Below are 17,714 nucleotides of genomic sequence, written 5' to 3'. Positions count from 1 at the left end.
TCTCCTAGTCATCAGCACTCAAGTATGCACAGCCAACAACCTGGCTTTGAAAAAGCATAATGGCTTTAATGAGTAGGAAATCAATTAGGAATTCTGACACATCTTGATATGCTTAAGCAATTAGGCCTGTCCTTAGCTAGGAAGACAATGAAATTGACTATGTCACTTCAACCTTCTAATGGCTTGGAGCAACACCACTCATTGTCCATCACCAATCTGAATCTTCCTTTCTAGGGAAAGGACAAGGCTGCGGGCTGACTTGAATTTGTGTTCTGGATCAGCTGTAATTATATGGGTGTGATTTATTGGTTTTCTATCTGCTGCATTCTGTTTACATTAGAAATAATGCAATTTGTTTTCCTTCTGAAACTCCCAAAGTGAATTGTTTACTAAAGTGATGTGTGCTTAACTTATACAGATAGGTCAAACTGTCAATGAGCAAAAAATCACTTAAATGCATTATGCATGGCAGATCTCCCTCTAATTATTTGGTCTAGACTATGGTTAACACTGTGTTTCTTTACCTGTGACCCCACTATCTGAGGTCTGAGGAAGAGGCTCAGGAAATATGGCAAGAGGTAGGGAAAATCGGACGTGAAGTTTTACTGAGTAACCAAAAATAATGTACCATAGTCAAGTCAGCCAGAATTCTACAGATATCTTTGGTTTTTAAAATTCCCAAGAGAAATAGTAATATGAAAAATGACTTACCCTACCATGAAATGGAAATGCTGGCAGCCTACATAAATGATCAACACTGCCATGTGATTCCACATTTACTTGAGTCACAAACATTTATTGAGCACCTGCGCTAGCTATCAGCAAGGCAGTAGTGAGTAAGGCAGAACATACAATTCTTAGTTTTAGGAAGCACATGATCTATGAGGAATTCTTTAGTTCCTGCCTCTCCACCACCCCATCCCATCTCTCTTCCCATCCATTATGTTCTCATTCTATTTTCTAATTTACCAATCTTCACCCCAGTTTGATTAGCCAGAAAGTTCAATATACACTTTTTTATTCGAAAAGAATGCTTTGCAGTTAAAGTAGTATGCATCTCACTCTATCAACATAAAACTATACCAATGGAAAAATTAATAATTTGGGGTGACTAAAAAAACAGTACCTAAATATTGGGAAAAACAGGAAAATACAGAGAACAAAAATAAAATAAAATAAAATAAAAATACCTTCCAATCCCAACTCCAAGAAAATCACAGTAAACCTTTTCGTGTATTTGCTTTCAAATTTTTACTCTGCCACATTTCCTTTTTTTTTTTTTTTCCACTTAAGGTAGAAGGATTATTTCTTATGTTAAAATTCTTTTTAAAAAGTCATCTTACGGGGCACCTGGGTGGCTCAGTGGGTTAAAGCCTCTGCCTTCGGCTCAGGTCATGGTCCCAGGGTCCTGGGATCGAGCCCCGCATCGGTGTCTCTGCTCAGCAGAGAGCCTGCTTCCCCATCTCTCCCTGCCTGCCTTTCTGCCTACTTGTGATCTCTGTCTGTCAAATAAAAAATATATATTTTAAAAAAAAAGTCATCTTACAGGAGACCTGGGTGGCTCAGTTAGTTAAGCAGTCAGCTCTGGATTTCAGTTCAGGTCATGAGCTCAGGTTCCCAGGATAGAGCCCCATATTGGGCTCCACACCTGGTGGGGAGTCTGCTTGAGGATTCTTTCTCTCTCCCTCTGCCATCCCCCCTCCTCACATGTTCTCTCTCTCTTTCTTCAAAAATAAATATGTCTTAATCTTTCCAAAAAAAAAAAAAGTCATCTTACTGATTGATAATTTACTGTCTATAATTTATTTAATCATTCTCCAAAAATTACTCTAATGCAAAATGGTCAACTTTTAAAGGTCACAGAAAAACAGCTGTACTTTTGTGCAATGGTCCTTCTAATGAAAGGACAAAAAATGGAATACCTACTTTCTTTTTAAAGTGCTTTTTTAAGGCTATCATATAAATCAAGGTACATTCCTTTTTTTTCTTTTTTCTTTCATTTTTTTTTTTCCTTCTCTTACCTTGGCGTCTGTACAATGTCTGTTGGGACCAACCTCTGACATTTATGATTGTAGATATAACACAGATGGCAAGAAAAAGATATGGGGTGGAGAGTTAGTTCATATCTGCCCTAGGGAGCTAATTTGCTCTGTCTTCATGAAGGCAGTCTGAAGTTGAACAGTAAACACTTGTTTAAGGTTTAAGTCATGGACTCCAGAAAATGGTAAAATAAACAATAATTACTAGGTGACAAAGGAAAGAAAGGAAGAGATGGAATTCAGGACACACTACCCCAAAACACAGTACCTTGGCCACATCGAATGTTTTAGGCTGAAGGAATTGGAGAAAACAGCAAAGCAAGGTGACTCTGAACTCCTTCCCCCCGCCCTCACCCTTCTTCCCTGAAAACTTTCTTGTGAGAGATGTCCTCCCTCTATCTGGAGGAAAAAAAAAAATCCTTATCTCCAAAAACAAAGGGATTCTGAGAAGAATCCCAACAGGCCTGCTAAGACTCCCCCAGTTCACTACAGTTGCCCCACACTCCTTAACCAATCACATTCCTCCACAACTGTCCACACTTCATCAAACTTAGCATAAAAGACTCAGGACTAACAGTTTCTTTGTGTCTTCTTTTCGTGTTGAAGGCTCCCTTGTCACGTAAAATTTACATTAAATTTGTATGATTTTCTCCTGATAATCTGCCTTTGTCAGTTTAATTTTCAGACCCAACTAGGGATCCTAACAAGGTTGAGGAAAATGTTTTCCTCCCCTACAGATGAAAGTGAAAGAGAAAAAGAGAGAGAGGGAGAGAGTATAACGGAAAAAAGGAAAGACAGGGAGGGGAGATTTTGGGTGGGAAGGAGCACAGGACTCCAGAACTCCCTGCTGTGTCCGTTTCAGTAGAAATCCCTCTCAATGACCCTCCACATACCTCACAACCTGTAATCTCCTTTGTAAAATGGACACGATAATAGCTCCTGCTGAATAGGATTATTCTCAGGATTAAATGAGTAAAGTTGAATGCCTGATGCACAATAAAAACAAGATATATGCTAATTATTATTATTATTGCCACTATGGAAATGTTTATTTTAAAAGGAAACTATGAGTAGAATTGGCATTTCCTCTCCAAGATGAACACCCCTGGGCCATTTACATAAACCTGACCAGACTGCTTGGACCAAACAATTAAATAAAACCTTTGAATGAACACCTCTCAGTTTCACCCATGGTCCTCTTGAAACAATCACCTAGGTATACTTATTAAGAATGACATTTCCAGGCACCTGGGTGGCTCAGTGGATTAAGCCTCTGCCTTTGGCTCAGGTCATGATCTCAGGGTCCTGGGATCGAGTCCCATATCGGGTTCTCTGCTTGGCGGGGAGCCTGCTTCCCCCCTCTCTCTGCCTGCCTCTCTACTTGTGATTTCTCTCTATCTGTCAAATAAATAAATAAAATCTTCCAAAAAAAAAATGACATTTCCAAGGATCCTTTGCTTATGTTCCCTGGTACAGAACTGGGAGAAAGACAGGGGTGATCCCGAATCATCATTTTTTTACCTATTTCTAGGTGACGTTTATGCAAGCTACAATCAGGGAAATTCTGAGACACATTTACCTAGAAAAAGTTTAAGCAAAAATGTTTTAGTGGATATTGTATTAGTTGCTATAACAGATTCAGAATGACTAGTGTTTTTAAAAATGTCAGTGGACAAGCACATTCCAAATAGGTCCTGCGAATTATTTACATAATAGCACAGACTCAAGGGTTTTTATATAAATCTTCTCCATATTCCAAAAAACTTTCTGAAATTACTGGGGAAGAGTTTCCCCAATCAGAAACCAACCACCTACCTCCCCAACAACCACCACCCACTACATATACACAAATCCACACAATCAAGATCAGTTGCCTGAAAAATGCTAATTCATCCATTTTGGTGGGGAAAAAAAATCCATTGTTATAATCCATTCTGGTTGTAAGGATGTAATGAGTTAACATGTATAAAATGTTTGGACTATTGCTGACAAATATTGTATACTCAGAAGATGTTTATTATTATCACTTTTCTTGACTAAAGACCAGAGACACTGAACAATTTACTTAGGTCCCACAGAGGAAAGCCGAACATCTTCCCCAGGACCTTGCTGAATTGTCAGAAAATAATTTTATTTATTTTATTATTATTTTATTATCTATTATTCTGATTTTATTGATTCATACCGACACCTCACCCATTGTCCTGAAACCTGTAAACCACCAATAGTGAAAAATAATGTTGTTTCCCCATGATGTTCAAAAACTATCAGCATAGTAGCTGCTCGTGAACAAGATGAGGATTTCCTTAACAATTTAATTCAGAAGGGAGTTTTACACTTCTCCTATTTTATAATGAAAGTACCTATCAGTATTATTGAAATGTGGAATCTAAGAAATCAATTGTGGAAAATAAATAGTGGTGTTGCCTCATTGTGGCTCGTAATTGTGTTCTTTTCATGTATGCTAATTGCTTGATCACCTATGGTAGGGTGGCCCTAATTTTATTCATAGTTTTTTGTCCTTCCTCTGGGAAATGTATGGATGGTTCTGGCATGCATCTTCCTCTCTTTTGAAATCCCCTAGACCAATAATCCATTTAATTATTTTTAGTAATGACTTTGGAGACTGCATTAGGCATTTGGCCGTTGTACAGCTCACTCTAGATTTGGATGTTTTGCTCCTACTAAGTTACGACACCACACCCAGAGTTCTCTTTGGTAGTGCCTGAAGGATACAATGGGGGTTTGCTGAGGTGCGTTTTAGTTTCCTTTCCCCATGCCAGACAGTTTGTGTGCCTTCTTCTCTATTTCAGCCTGGAGGTTACAACCTTGAGAGAACCAGAGGATGACCTTCTGGTGCAGGGTAATACAAACAGAACTGTGTTTTAGGTACCTTTCCTCATCCTAATTCCCTCCTCCACATTCATTTAATAGCCCTTGTGATCACCAGTCTCCCCAAACCCCCAGCACCTTCTCCTCATTCACCCCTTATGTAAGATCCACATGGGTCTTACTAAGCCCTGATCTTTTAGTTTGAACTATGTAGCTTTCACCCAGGAATCCCAAAGCACTCCAGCCACAAACCCTAATAAAGGCATGTGCCCCAGGTCCTATCAATTTCTCTGGCTGTACCCCACCTTGACCTCCCCATACGGCCCCTCAAGGAGTGCTGGGGACTTCTTCCAGGACCTATGAGTAACAAACTTCTCTATTTCATTTTCTCTGTGGTCTATTGTTGAGCTCTGGTTCATCATCTAGTACCCCATGCTAGCAAGTGTTAATATGACACATTCATTACAAGGTCTTTCCTTGAATCTCCACCATCACTCATCTCAAGGAATAGTTGTGGATGTTGACCATCCTTCATTTCTTCACCCGAGGGATACAAACATAATATGACAATTCCCTTCTCTTAGTCTGCAAGTGTATTAAAAAAGGAGAGAACAATTTATAGTGTATTAACTGTGTATGTGTCCAAGTGCTATTTTAAAGACATATATAAAATATTGTAGAAGCAATATAGAGGAAAGTATTATTTCTCTATGTTTGGAAGAAGAGAAGATTTACATTGAAGATATTGGAGTTGAAACTTGAAGGAGAAGGAGTCAGATCCTGTCAATGCCAGGTTAGGGACTTTCTGGCTAGAGGAAATTTCAGTCTGTAAGTTAGACTGCAGAAAGGACCTATGAATAATGGCCACCCCAAAAATGTCTACATCCTAATCCCCAGAACCCGTGAATATGGGAAGAAAGGTTGCTAATCGGTAGATCTTTGGATAGGAAGAGTATCCTCAGTTACCCTGATGGGCCCAATGTAATTACAAGGATCCTTAAAAATGGAAGAGATAGGCAGAAAAGGCCAGAAGAATGCGCTATGAGGAGGACTCAGCCTGTCAGTACTGACTTTGAAGATACAAGAGCGAGCCCCCTAATTAAGAAACACAGGACACCCCTAAAAACTGGAAAGGACAAGAAAACAGTTCTCCCCCTAGAGCTTTCAGAAAGCAACACAGCTCTGCCAAAACCTTCATTTTGGCCAAGTAAGACCTGTGCCAGACTCCTGACCCACAGAACTATAAGAGAATCAACTTGTGTTGTTTTCATCCACTAAGTCTGTGGTGATCTGTGAGAGCAGAAGCAGAGACCTAATTCAGGACTCTGTAGTCATGAACTACAGCCTACAGCCTCCTTGCAATGCCACTAGAGTAGGATTTATACTTGTGCAGGGGAAAAAAATTGAGAAGAAAAGCAAAAGTGTTCTCTCATTTTTAAGTTTCCTCTCCTTTGCCCCAAGCATTTATCCCACTCACGTCGAAACTACATTGAGTAAACACTGTATTTCCCTTTTCTTTGGCAGTGGGAAGACTCTGCCAGGTAGAGAAACTAAATAATGTCTCTGTGGAATTTTCCTGCCACAGGCTTTGTTCCCACAGACACAGTGGCTGCAAAGTCTCTAGCTCAGAGACTGAAAGGACCCTAAGAGACCACCTTAGAAGTCTACATTCCTTCATTTCCTCCGGCCCTGGGTACTGGCTGCACATTATGCACTCTCGGCAGGTTTCTATCTCCCTGTGGTTTTCTTGTGGTCTGGAGTCCATGTTCGCCGACCCCTCACTCCTGTGTTTTCAGTTATGGCTTCAACTTGATTTCTAGAATGAACTGTCCTAGCCCAGGTTCCTCCAGCCTGAGACAAGAGCTTGAGTGCAGGCCGTGATCCTAGGGATGGGAACTGCGGGCCCAGGGAGGTGAAGCTGGGAAGATGGGAACACCTGGGCAAGGGCCAGGTGCCAGGCTGGTAAAATCACTGGGGAAGGCCAAGCCTCCAACCCAGAGTCCCAAATACAGAAGCAGGTGTCCAAGGACTGTAAACTGCCATGCACTCCCAGGCTTGTGCAGGCTACCTGGGCCCCAGGGAAGCCCCACGAGGTAAGAGAAGCCCCGAACGGAATGTGAGCTAACCAGTAACACAGCTGAGGCCGGGAGCCCCCAAGTCACACCCAGTGCGACCAGGAGCACAGCAAGGTTGGAATGAAGAGGAAGGCCGAAGGGATGAGAGGCAGGCAGTGAGTTGTCTGATACAGAGCCCCACGGCTTCTGACGGTGGAGCACTGACCCACAGGTCACCAGACCTGCATTTTTCGTGCTGCCTGACTTCCCCAGGCAAGTTTCCAGATACGTCCTCAGCACCACCACCCTCCACGGCCTCAAGGCCTCCCAAAAGACCCTCCCTGAACACGGCTCTCGGCCAGGTCCCCAAAACAAAAAGAAACACGGGAGACAGAGTCCTGGACCATGAGAACCAAATATACTGCTTGCTAGGTACTCAGTGTTGCTAACTGCCAAGAACAGATTCACATTCTTCTAAGCTGCCGCCGCCTGTAAACCATGAAAAGGATGAACATCATTGTTTCTCAGCACAGGAAAGACGGAATAAAGCTTGGCTTTTTCCTGGGTGCACTTCCACAAGACCACGTTTTTCTCTGTTCCTTTAGAGTCCTGAACAAGAACTTAGTGATTGATGCCATGAGAGAGAGAGTGAGAAGGGAGGGCATACTTGCTCCAAGCTCCCTGGAAGGCTCACCCTTCTGAGCCTTACTCAAGTGACCAAACAAGTCCAACCTGAAGGACCAATTTCAACATGTTTTTTTCCCCTAAGTATTCTTTTTAGCTAACCAACATTTAAGGCTCTTCACGGAGGCTCACAGCAGCGAACTGAGAGTTAGGTAGGCTTGGTGATACAGACTTCTTCCAATGAGTAGTGCATTTGAACTGGAGTCTATGACTACTTTCTTGTTTGGAAAAAAAAACAACTTTGCTCCCTCAGAGTCCCCTGCAAGGCTTTCCCTCCACACGCCTTGAGCAGAAGCCACTTCCTCCAGCACCTAAAAGGCTCCCTTACAGCAGGCTGCTGCCATCCACCCCCACCCGCCTTTGATCTCTCAACTCATGCCAGACCTTGTGCAAAGCTGCTATGCTAATTCCTCTCCTCAGAGCCTTCTCCGTCCTCAGTGGCAGACACCATACAATGTTCAGAAGCCTTTCTTGAACTGGCACGCGAAGCTCAGAAGATTACTGTTAATTGCATGGTACATATTGATTACCCTTTCTCCGGGAGTTCATCACTCTGCATAGTGCAAGTCAAACACAGCATATCCTGACTCCTCACAAAGGACCAGCCTCCTTTACATTTGTCAGCTTTTCTTCCTTCTTCCTTTCTCCCCTCCCTCCCTTCTCTCTTTCTTCTCTTCCCCACCCCCTCCTTGCTTATTACCCCTCTCTTTCTCCTTTTATTCCTTCTTTTCTACCTAACTCCCTTGCTCCTTCTCTCCCTTCCTCCCTCTCTGCCTTTCATCTTTCTTCCTTTCTCTCTTTTTCTCACGCACACCTCATGTACCCATACACAAAACTCAAAGTGCTTTTTCCCTCTTCCTCATTCACCCACGAATGAAAAACTTCCTAGTGATTAGGAGAAGCCTATTTAAAAAGCAGACATCAGATTCATCTTACACCCTTAAATGTCCCTTTTAAAAGTCATCGAGCATTAAACTAGGTTTTATTTTTAAATACATGTTTTAGAGAGAAGCAAGAATTATTACTTATCAATTAATTAGCTGCCTGGTGTGTTCAAGAAGAGTGGTGGGACATTCATGTGTAAATCCGTAAAGGAAAAATCCTTGGAGAAGCTCATGTGCTATGTAATTAGAGTTAATTAACACATTTGCTAATTGACTATTATTTAGCACTCCAGCTGCTGAGAAAAAATCCATAGGCCCATTAAATATTAATTAGCCAAAGTCTATTGTCTGATCCTGTCAGATCCTGTATTGATGGGACTTTTTACAAGCATAGCTTTGTCAGGCTGGGCACAGAGCAACACACAGTACTTGGCTAGTGAGGAATAAAAAAAATGAAAGCCTCATCAGAAACACATAAGCCCTGTATTTCAGTCAGTTACTTTTCTCCTTCAACTGATTACACTGCCCCAAATACTAGAAATCAAGTGTCTTATCTGTGTTCCCATAACCACCTACAACCTTGCGATTTATGCGGCTCCTGTTACATCCAAGTCTTGGTGTTTACTGAGTAGCCTAGGTGACAAACCCTCTAGAAAACTAAAAGAAAACTAACTCGTAACTGTAGGAATAAAATGCTCTCAGTAGCTTTTTTCTTTTCCCTTAAGATTATTTATTTATTTATTTATTTGACAGAGAGAGACAGCGAGGGAGGGAACACAAATAAGGGGAATGGGAGACAGAGAAGCTGGCTTCCTGGAGTATGGAGCCCGATGCGGGACTCGATCCCAGGACCCTAGGATCATGACCTGAGCTGAAGGAAGACGATTAATGACTGAGTCACCCAGCCCCTCTGTAGTTATTTTTTAAGGAGCTTTATTGGTATCCAGTTCACATAGCATGCCATTTACCCTATGTGCACAATCCGATGGCTTTTGATACATTATGTTATTAAATGTTTTAAATTTTTTAATTAATTTAATTTTTAAAATACAGGTAACATAAAAATTTGCCATTTAAACCATGTTTAAGTGTACTATTCAGTGGCATGACTTACACTCATAATGCTATGTAATCTCCTATAGCCTTTTTTTTTTTTTTAAGATTTTATTTATTTATTTGAGATCAATAAAGAGAGGGAGAAGCAGACTGCCCTCGTGAGCAGGAAGTCCACCACCAGGGCTCCATCCCAGGGTCCTTGGATCATGACCTGAGCCAAAAGTAGACGCTTAACTGACAGAGCCACCCAGGCGCCCTCCTATATAGCTTTTATTAGGTCAGTTTGTTCTACGCCTCCTGTGACTGAAGGCACAATCTAAGAACAGATCCATCTGCCCGTCCCGCTCTAAAAATCTTGTTTCCACATGGCTAAAATGGCTCACTGCTCACTCGGCAGTGTTGACCCCCGTGAAAATTGTTCTCTGATTGGAAACCGCTCAGTATAATGCGTATCTAGTTTTCTCCTTTCCTGCTTCACTCTGCCTCAGTGTCCACAGTTAGGCAGGCAACTGTACTGAAAAGAAACATGTGCCCTTCTTTCTGCCTCTCATGTGGGGGGGTCCCCCTGGCAATTCCAGCTTAACCAAATAAAAGCATCTGCAGATATCCCAAGACTTCACTAATGTGTACCACTTTGTCTCCCCTATCACCTGCCACACGCACCCCCACCCTCATCCTTTATACAGAGGGATTCTGTGAATGCAACAGTCCCATCAATTTGATCACAATGAATATAATAGTGTAATTTAAGAGCAATGTAGCATCCTCTTCCCAGACGTCCTCCCCAAGTTCACCAGGTAATTAACCTGATGGAAAAATGCTCTCTTTCTTCCTTTAGCAATCCTGGAAACACCAAAAATGGCACAGAAAAGCTGGCACTTTCTGCAGATTTCTATGAACATGTTTAATTTGTATTAAAACAAAACAAAATAGCTTATTGCAGTATCAATTCATAGTCATAATATGAGGCTAGAATAAAAATAACTACAGTTGATCTTTGAAGAAGGTCTGGGGTAAGGGAGCCACCCCCTGCACAGTTGAATATCTACGTATAACTTTTGACTCCCCCACAACTTAATTACAAATAGTCTGCTGCTGACTGGAAACATTACTGATAACATAAACAGCCAATTGATGCATATTCTATATATATTGTATGTATTACATACTGTATTCTTATAATAAACTAAGCTAGAGAAAAGGGAAGTTATATTAAGAAAATCCTAAGGAAGAGAAAATACATTTACAATGCTGTATTTATTGGGAAAAAAAAAATCCATGTTACAGTTCAAACCTGTGTTGTTCAAGGATTGACTGTAATAGTTATTTTTTAAATTATGAAAAATTTCTGTCAGGTACTAAACTAAGTGCTTTATATTGTATCTCACTTAACCCATAAGAGCTTTAGACATTATAGATTATGACATAGCTGTTAAGAACATTGGCGCCACATGGACCTGAGTTTGATTTCTGGTTTCCCAGAAAAATAAAGCCATTGTCCTACAAAAGGTTTACTAGGAAATGTTATTTGGTGCCATGTAGAAATGACAGGCAGGATCTGTGGAAGCCCAGAGTGCCCATTGTAGCAACATTAAACAGTGGGCTACCACAGGGCTATGCACTGAAAGAGGGATTTATGGGGGCAACATGAGAGTGACCTCACATGGGGGAATAAACGTGTTGGTTCAAGTCCAAATAATCTGAGCTTAAATCCATCTGTTTAGAGCAGTGCCAGGAAATGCGAGCTGCCCTCTTCCCTAGTACCTGGAATTCCTGATCACTGTGGGGAACTAAGTCCATGGGACTCCCTAAGTCCCACTTAGGGAAAGAGAAGCTTCTAGTCCCATCCACCTTGCTGGGAAAACAAAAAAGCAAAGACCAGAGCTCCCAGGTTAACTTCTCAGACAGCTCTGTCTGTCACCATATCTGGGTAACCTCAGGTCATACCACAGCCTGCTCACGGTTCACATGGACTGAATAACAGTATTTTGCTAGAAGTGTTCTTGTCAAATAAAATTATGTAGTAAAGCACTTAGTCTTGAGCTTCATACCCTCTGAATATGAAATAAATGTAGGTTACTCTATCATTCCCACTTGACTGCTGAGGAAATGAGGCTCTGAGGAATGTAATAAGGTGACCTCAGTCACACAAAGAGTCAATGGTGTCAAACCCAAGTCTGTCCAAAGGTTGGCTCTTGTCTCTATGCTCTGTTGTTTGCCCTTCTCACCAAGCTGCCAAATTCCTGATCAGGTCAACCCATCCATGACCCTAATATGTGAGGACTCTTCATTTGGTCATCTTTGATGCTGTGGTCAGACCTCCGGACAGTGACCCACCAGCTCCCAGACAACCGCAGTTACACGCTCCTGTAACCAGACTGGAGGGCCAGTCAGTAATTCCCGGCCACCCTCTGCTCTCCGCCATCTAAACCAAGCCCTGCTTTATTTTTATCCATGGCTTGTAACATCATGTTATTTACATTTTATTATGATCTGCCCTTAAGAGAAAGTAAAATCCATGCGATCTCCACTCTATGTGGAGTACCTAGAACAGAACCTGGCATATAGTAAGCACATAATAAATCCTTGTGTAATGAATAAATGAATTTTATATCCCTAACACTGAGAAGTCAAAACTGTCAAATTATTTACCCTGTCATTAAGGAAATATTTTCTAAATCAAATACTCATTTTCCCTTAATTCTGTTGTCAAGATCAGATGGTGGAAGTAGAGAGAGATATGATGATAGATTAATTCTGCATTCTTGCTACTCATATATCTTCAGTCAGCTTTGTCAATGGGAAAGCTAAACTGAGGAAGTTAAGTTCCATGTGGCAAGGTAGGGGTGAATTTAAATTAATAAGAGCTTAAGACCCTTAATAAAATTTCTGCAGGACAATTCTAAAAATCCCTAATTAAGTTAAAAGAATACAGCTGGGTAGGGTGCTTGGTGGCTCCTTCAGTTGAGTGGCTGACTTGGGTTCAAGTGGTGATCTTAGGGTCCTGGGGTCGGGGCCTCTTCAGGCACCCACTCAGAACAGACTGCTTGTCCCTCTGCCCCTCCACCCCCTGTTCATGCTCTCTCTCTCTCTCAAATATATAAATAAAATCTTTAAAAAAAAAATAGAGCTGGGCATCTCTTTTTTGGGCACGATGGTGTAAAATCATGGTTTATTCAAAAGTAATTGATATACCCATAATAAGAAAGATAATATTGAGAATCTCAGGCTTCATGTACCACAGGTCATTTGATTGATTATTAAATGGGAACTCTGGTGGACAGATGTGGTAAAAACAACAACAACAACAACTGGTTATGAAACTGGCTAGAGCTTAGGCTTACAAAAAAATAATAATAATAATCAGGAAAAAAAAAAAAAAAGCCAAAGACAGTGTTGGTTCTACCCTTTGGGGAAGAGTAGGACTGATCACAAGTATGGGCATAATAAAAGTGGTCATCTAAGGTGAATTTTGATATATCAGAAGGAATCACTAGCTAATCAGGACTGACTGGTTTATGCATGAGATTCTACTTGAGAAATTATTATTATAACCCCCATATAATCATGCATATAATGGTTAATCAGCAAAGCATCAAACTCTACTTGAGTTGGGGACAAGGAGGCAGGGTAAGTGGGTGGAATGTGGGGCAGAATTGTTTTGGGGATAAGGCTCATTCACCAAGACCTCTCTCCCTTTAACTACCTGCCATGCTTTTTAATGACTTCATATCTGCCTCAAGACTATTGTGAAAATAATAAATATAAGTCTATATTTTTGTGTCTGAATATGACAAATACATATTTATTAATCAAAATAATACATAAAGAAAATATAAATTCCCCCCAAAATTGATTTAGAATAGGCCAAAAAAATAATCTAAAAATGTTAGAGTTTAAATAGAAGGTTTGTGCCCAGAGGAAAAATATCTTCCAAACTAACTAAGATTTATACATCAAAATTAGGATGCAAAACAAGATAGAAAGTAGGTGAGATATCTCCATGGAGCAGACTCAGTCCAGAAAGCTCAGCCTGGGTAAATGCCTGATAGCTATAACTCATCCTCCCAGCTTCCATTATCACTGTGTCATCACAAATAGCATTCGTCGAATGAGAAATGCTTCATGTAAGCTGTCCAAGCTGGAGCCATGACCCACACCATTCTCCACATCATAATTTCTCAAGGAGCTCTGCTCTCCTCATCCTCCCCAGCCTCAGTACGCCAACAAACCGCATGCTACTCAAAGGGCACTCATTACTTTGCCAGTATCAAACGACCTAGAATCAAGTGAAGACTTCCCCATCCTTCCTTCCTTTCCTCCCCATCATCCTCCCTTTCCTAGAGTCTAAAGTAAACAGAAGGAGAAGGGGCATTTCGATACCCGCTGGGACAGCTCCAAGCCACTGTTTCTATTTGCTTTAAATTTTACCTCAGAGAAACACAGGTAACAATAACCCTGGAAAAAGGAAAGTTAAGAAAACTTGAAAATGGATTGAACCTAATTCTCCCATACCCCATACAATACTGGTTACATAACAACCTTGTGCAACCATGAACAAAGAAGGAAAAGAACAAAAATAGAGATATTGCTTGGGAAGACAGTAAGGATTGAAAAACATGCATCCAAAGAACTAACTGCCTTGTAAAACCTAGCTACCTTCTGTGACTGCATTTCAAATGAGCAATACCTTATTAATTTATAAATACAAATATGTTTTATAAGAGATGATAGAAACTGTGGTACATCCAGACCATGGAATATTATTCAACACTACAAAGAAATGAGTTTTGGAGCCATGAAAAGACAAGGAAGAACTTTAAATGCATATTTCTAATTGAAAGGGCCAATCTAAAAAAGGTTACAAAACATGTGTTTCAATTTTATCACATTCTGGAAAAGGCAAAACTATGGAGACAATAAAAAAATCAATGGTTGCCAGGGCCTGGGGAAGGGAGGATTGAATAGGCAGACCACAGAGGACTTTTAGGATAGGAAAAATATTCTGTATGATAATAGTGGTTATATGTCATTATACATTTGTCCAAACCTACAGAATATACAACACCAAGAGTGAGCCCTAATGTAAACTATATATGTTGGGTGGTAATCATGTGTCAATGTAGGTTCATCAATTATAACAAATGTACCACTGTCATGAGAGATGTAGATGATTGGGGAGACTCTGCATGTGTGGGGATATATGGAAAATCTCTGGTCTACCCACTCAACTTTGCTGTGAACCTAAAACTGCTATAAAAAATAAAGTCTATTAAAAACAATAAAAAACTAAACTTCAAAAATGTACAATCTCTTTAACACATAGAAGCTCTATAAAGTAAAAACTACCATCCTTTTTCTTCTTTAAAAATTTTTAAATTTAGGGGCACCTGGGTGGCTCAGTGGGTTAAAGCCTCTGCCTTCAGCTCAGGTCATGATCCCAGAGTCCTGGGATCGAGTCCCATATTGGGCTCTTTGCTCGGCGGGGAGCCTGCTTCCCTTCTACTCTCTCTGCCTGCCTCTCTGCCTACTTATGACCTCTGTCTGTCAAATAAATAAATAAAATCTTTAAAAAAAAAATTTTTTTTTTTTAATTTAGGGGCGCCTGGGTGGCTCAGTGGATTAAAGTCTCTGCCTTCAGCTCAGGTCATGATCTCAGGGTCCTGGGATCGAGCCCCGAGTCGGGCTCTCTGCTCAGCAGGAAGCCTGCATCCTCCTCTCTCTGCCTGTCTCTCTGCCTACTTGTAATCTCCGTCTGTCAAATAAATAAATAAAATCTTTAAAAAAAAATTTTTTTTAATTTAAATTCAATTGATTTCAATATAGTACATTATTGGTTTCAGAGGTATAGTACAGTGGTTCATGAGTCTTATATAATACCCAGTGCTCATTACATCCCAAACTCTCCTTAATGTCCAACACCCAGTTACCCCTTCTCCTGCACTGAGTAATATAAGAAGCGATGATTCTAGAACTGGTCTCTGAAGGAACACTACTGGCCAGTGGACCAAGCCAACGCTCCCCTCTCTGTGTGTCTACTGACAGTCACAGAATCCCGGTGGAGGCTGGGAAGGCCTTTGGGATAAAGTGCACAGTTGGTGTGGAGACCTATAGAGTAGCCTCAGGACACTACTGTCAAAGAGAAACTGAAGAGGCATCAGTGGGGATTCCTGAAGGAGGGTTCACCAGAAAGAGAGATGAAACAGCAGAGTGAATAAAATGCGACAACTTAAATAGTGGTGGATGGCAGATGTTTCTGGTAGAGGTTGGACGGGAGCTTGTTCCATTTCCATCCAGGGGCACACACCGTGGAAGGCAGGGCAGTGTGTCCATTGAGAGAACAGTCTCACTAAACCCTGGAATGATTATAAGCAAAACCAACCTGACAATTGGCATTTCCCTGCCCTCACTCCACAGTGAGGGGGCACACAGGAGGGTCCTTCTCACCTCGCTGGATTTCTGAGGCTAGGCGCTGATGACCAGTTCCAATGGTATCGAGACAACAGTTATGGCGACTGAAACAGGTCCGTGGTTCTGTTGGGTCTTGAGGCTAGGATGGCCAAATCTCAGGGTGACATTCCGTGGCAATTAGGGCAAGACCTCCTTTGTGGACTCACACTGTCTCTTGTGTTTACTCTAAGAAGTGCTTGGGGAGGATTCTTCTGCAAAAGACTAAACCCACAGGTGTGCGGATGGAAATCAGAGGCCACCGATATGTAGGCTTTTATGTACTTTGTGATTACCAGGAAGCAAAACCCATGGCATATGCAAGGGTGAAACAAAACGGATCCGGAGACAACTGCCTTAATGAATGCACGTTACCTTCAGGGACCCAGCAAGATGGCAGCAGTGGAAACGCTCAAAGGTGTAGGGGAAAAAAACAAAAAAAAAAAAAAATACTTTGAAATTTACTGCTGTCTAAATTATTACTCCAAAGGCCAATTGTTGCTTCAGTTTCATTCCCACACTTAGCATCGTGTATGAGTTTACAAGCTGTAAACAAGCTGCAAGTTATCAGAGCATTTTTTTGTTGTTGTTATTTGTAAAGCTTATTGCTAAACGCCTTGGTATTATTTTATTCATCAAGCTTCTTTTTCCCTTTTGAAGTCGGAGTATGCACAGGGAGAGAGTTTCCATTGTTGCAGTAATCTTTTATTCAAATATTCAGATAAATATTTCAATGATACAGAGTGATAAAGGAAGCACTTCATTACCTTCAGGCTGAAGATTCTCAGAGGGATAAAAGGAAGCAGGGAGGAAAGAAAAAAAAGTGGGGAAACGTTTCAACGCTGCTGTTGAAAATCCAACACTACCCACATGACTGGGCAGCCCTACTGCCGAGAGCCGATCCCGTCCCTCATTATAGGAATGGTCATTAATGTTTAATACCTGCTGGAAGAGACAGTGGCTTTGTGAGCTGGGGGCTGGGAGATGGGGGTTGTCTTCTTTCCTGGTATTTATGGAGCTTCAGGGCTCGAGTGACATTTCCATCTCACTGGTCGAGTTCTCCCCACAGCTGACTCCTTGGAGGCAGAGAAGCAGGCTGCTTTTCCCATCTGCCTCTTCCTCTGATCTCCAGGCTTGGCAAATTAGTTTTCAGACAAATAAAAAATATTTTGATAGTAAATCCTTGTTTATAATATCCCCCTGGGGAGGGAGTAATCAGCCTTCGAATATCAGGCAGGCCATCAGTTTAACCACAATTTGAGTCCTGCAATCTGGTGAAACATAATTTCCTCTCTCTTTGTTGCTGAATATTTTCTACCTTCTTTTTCCTGCCCTTTGTTCTCTTCAAAATCCCGTTGTCCAAATAATGATATTTGGGAGGATGGATCATCATAACATAACCATAACCACTGGAAAAATCAGGCTTTGTTTCTTTCCCACTTATGTCAGAAAATGAGTTTGAATTCATAAACCAATAGTGCTATCTTTGCAGCCCTGTAAAAACATGCGTCTATATATTTGGGTGACTGTACCTTTGCAACTGTTATGTAAATATGTATGCAAAACTGCACAAGTACAAAATCAGACCCCTTAACTCTTATCAAGAAGGAACAGCTAGCAAATGGCTAAGATTTCAAACCATCCTAAACCAACTTATGCATCATTTTTTTAATAAAAGGGATTGTACTAATGTTGACTTACCTCTGACAATAATTAAA

Source organism: Mustela nivalis (assembly GCF_964662115.1).
Source record: "Mustela nivalis genome assembly, chromosome: 11".
NCBI classification, from domain to species: Eukaryota; Metazoa; Chordata; class Mammalia; order Carnivora; family Mustelidae; genus Mustela; species Mustela nivalis.
Note: the sequence above shows the minus strand (reverse complement) of the source record.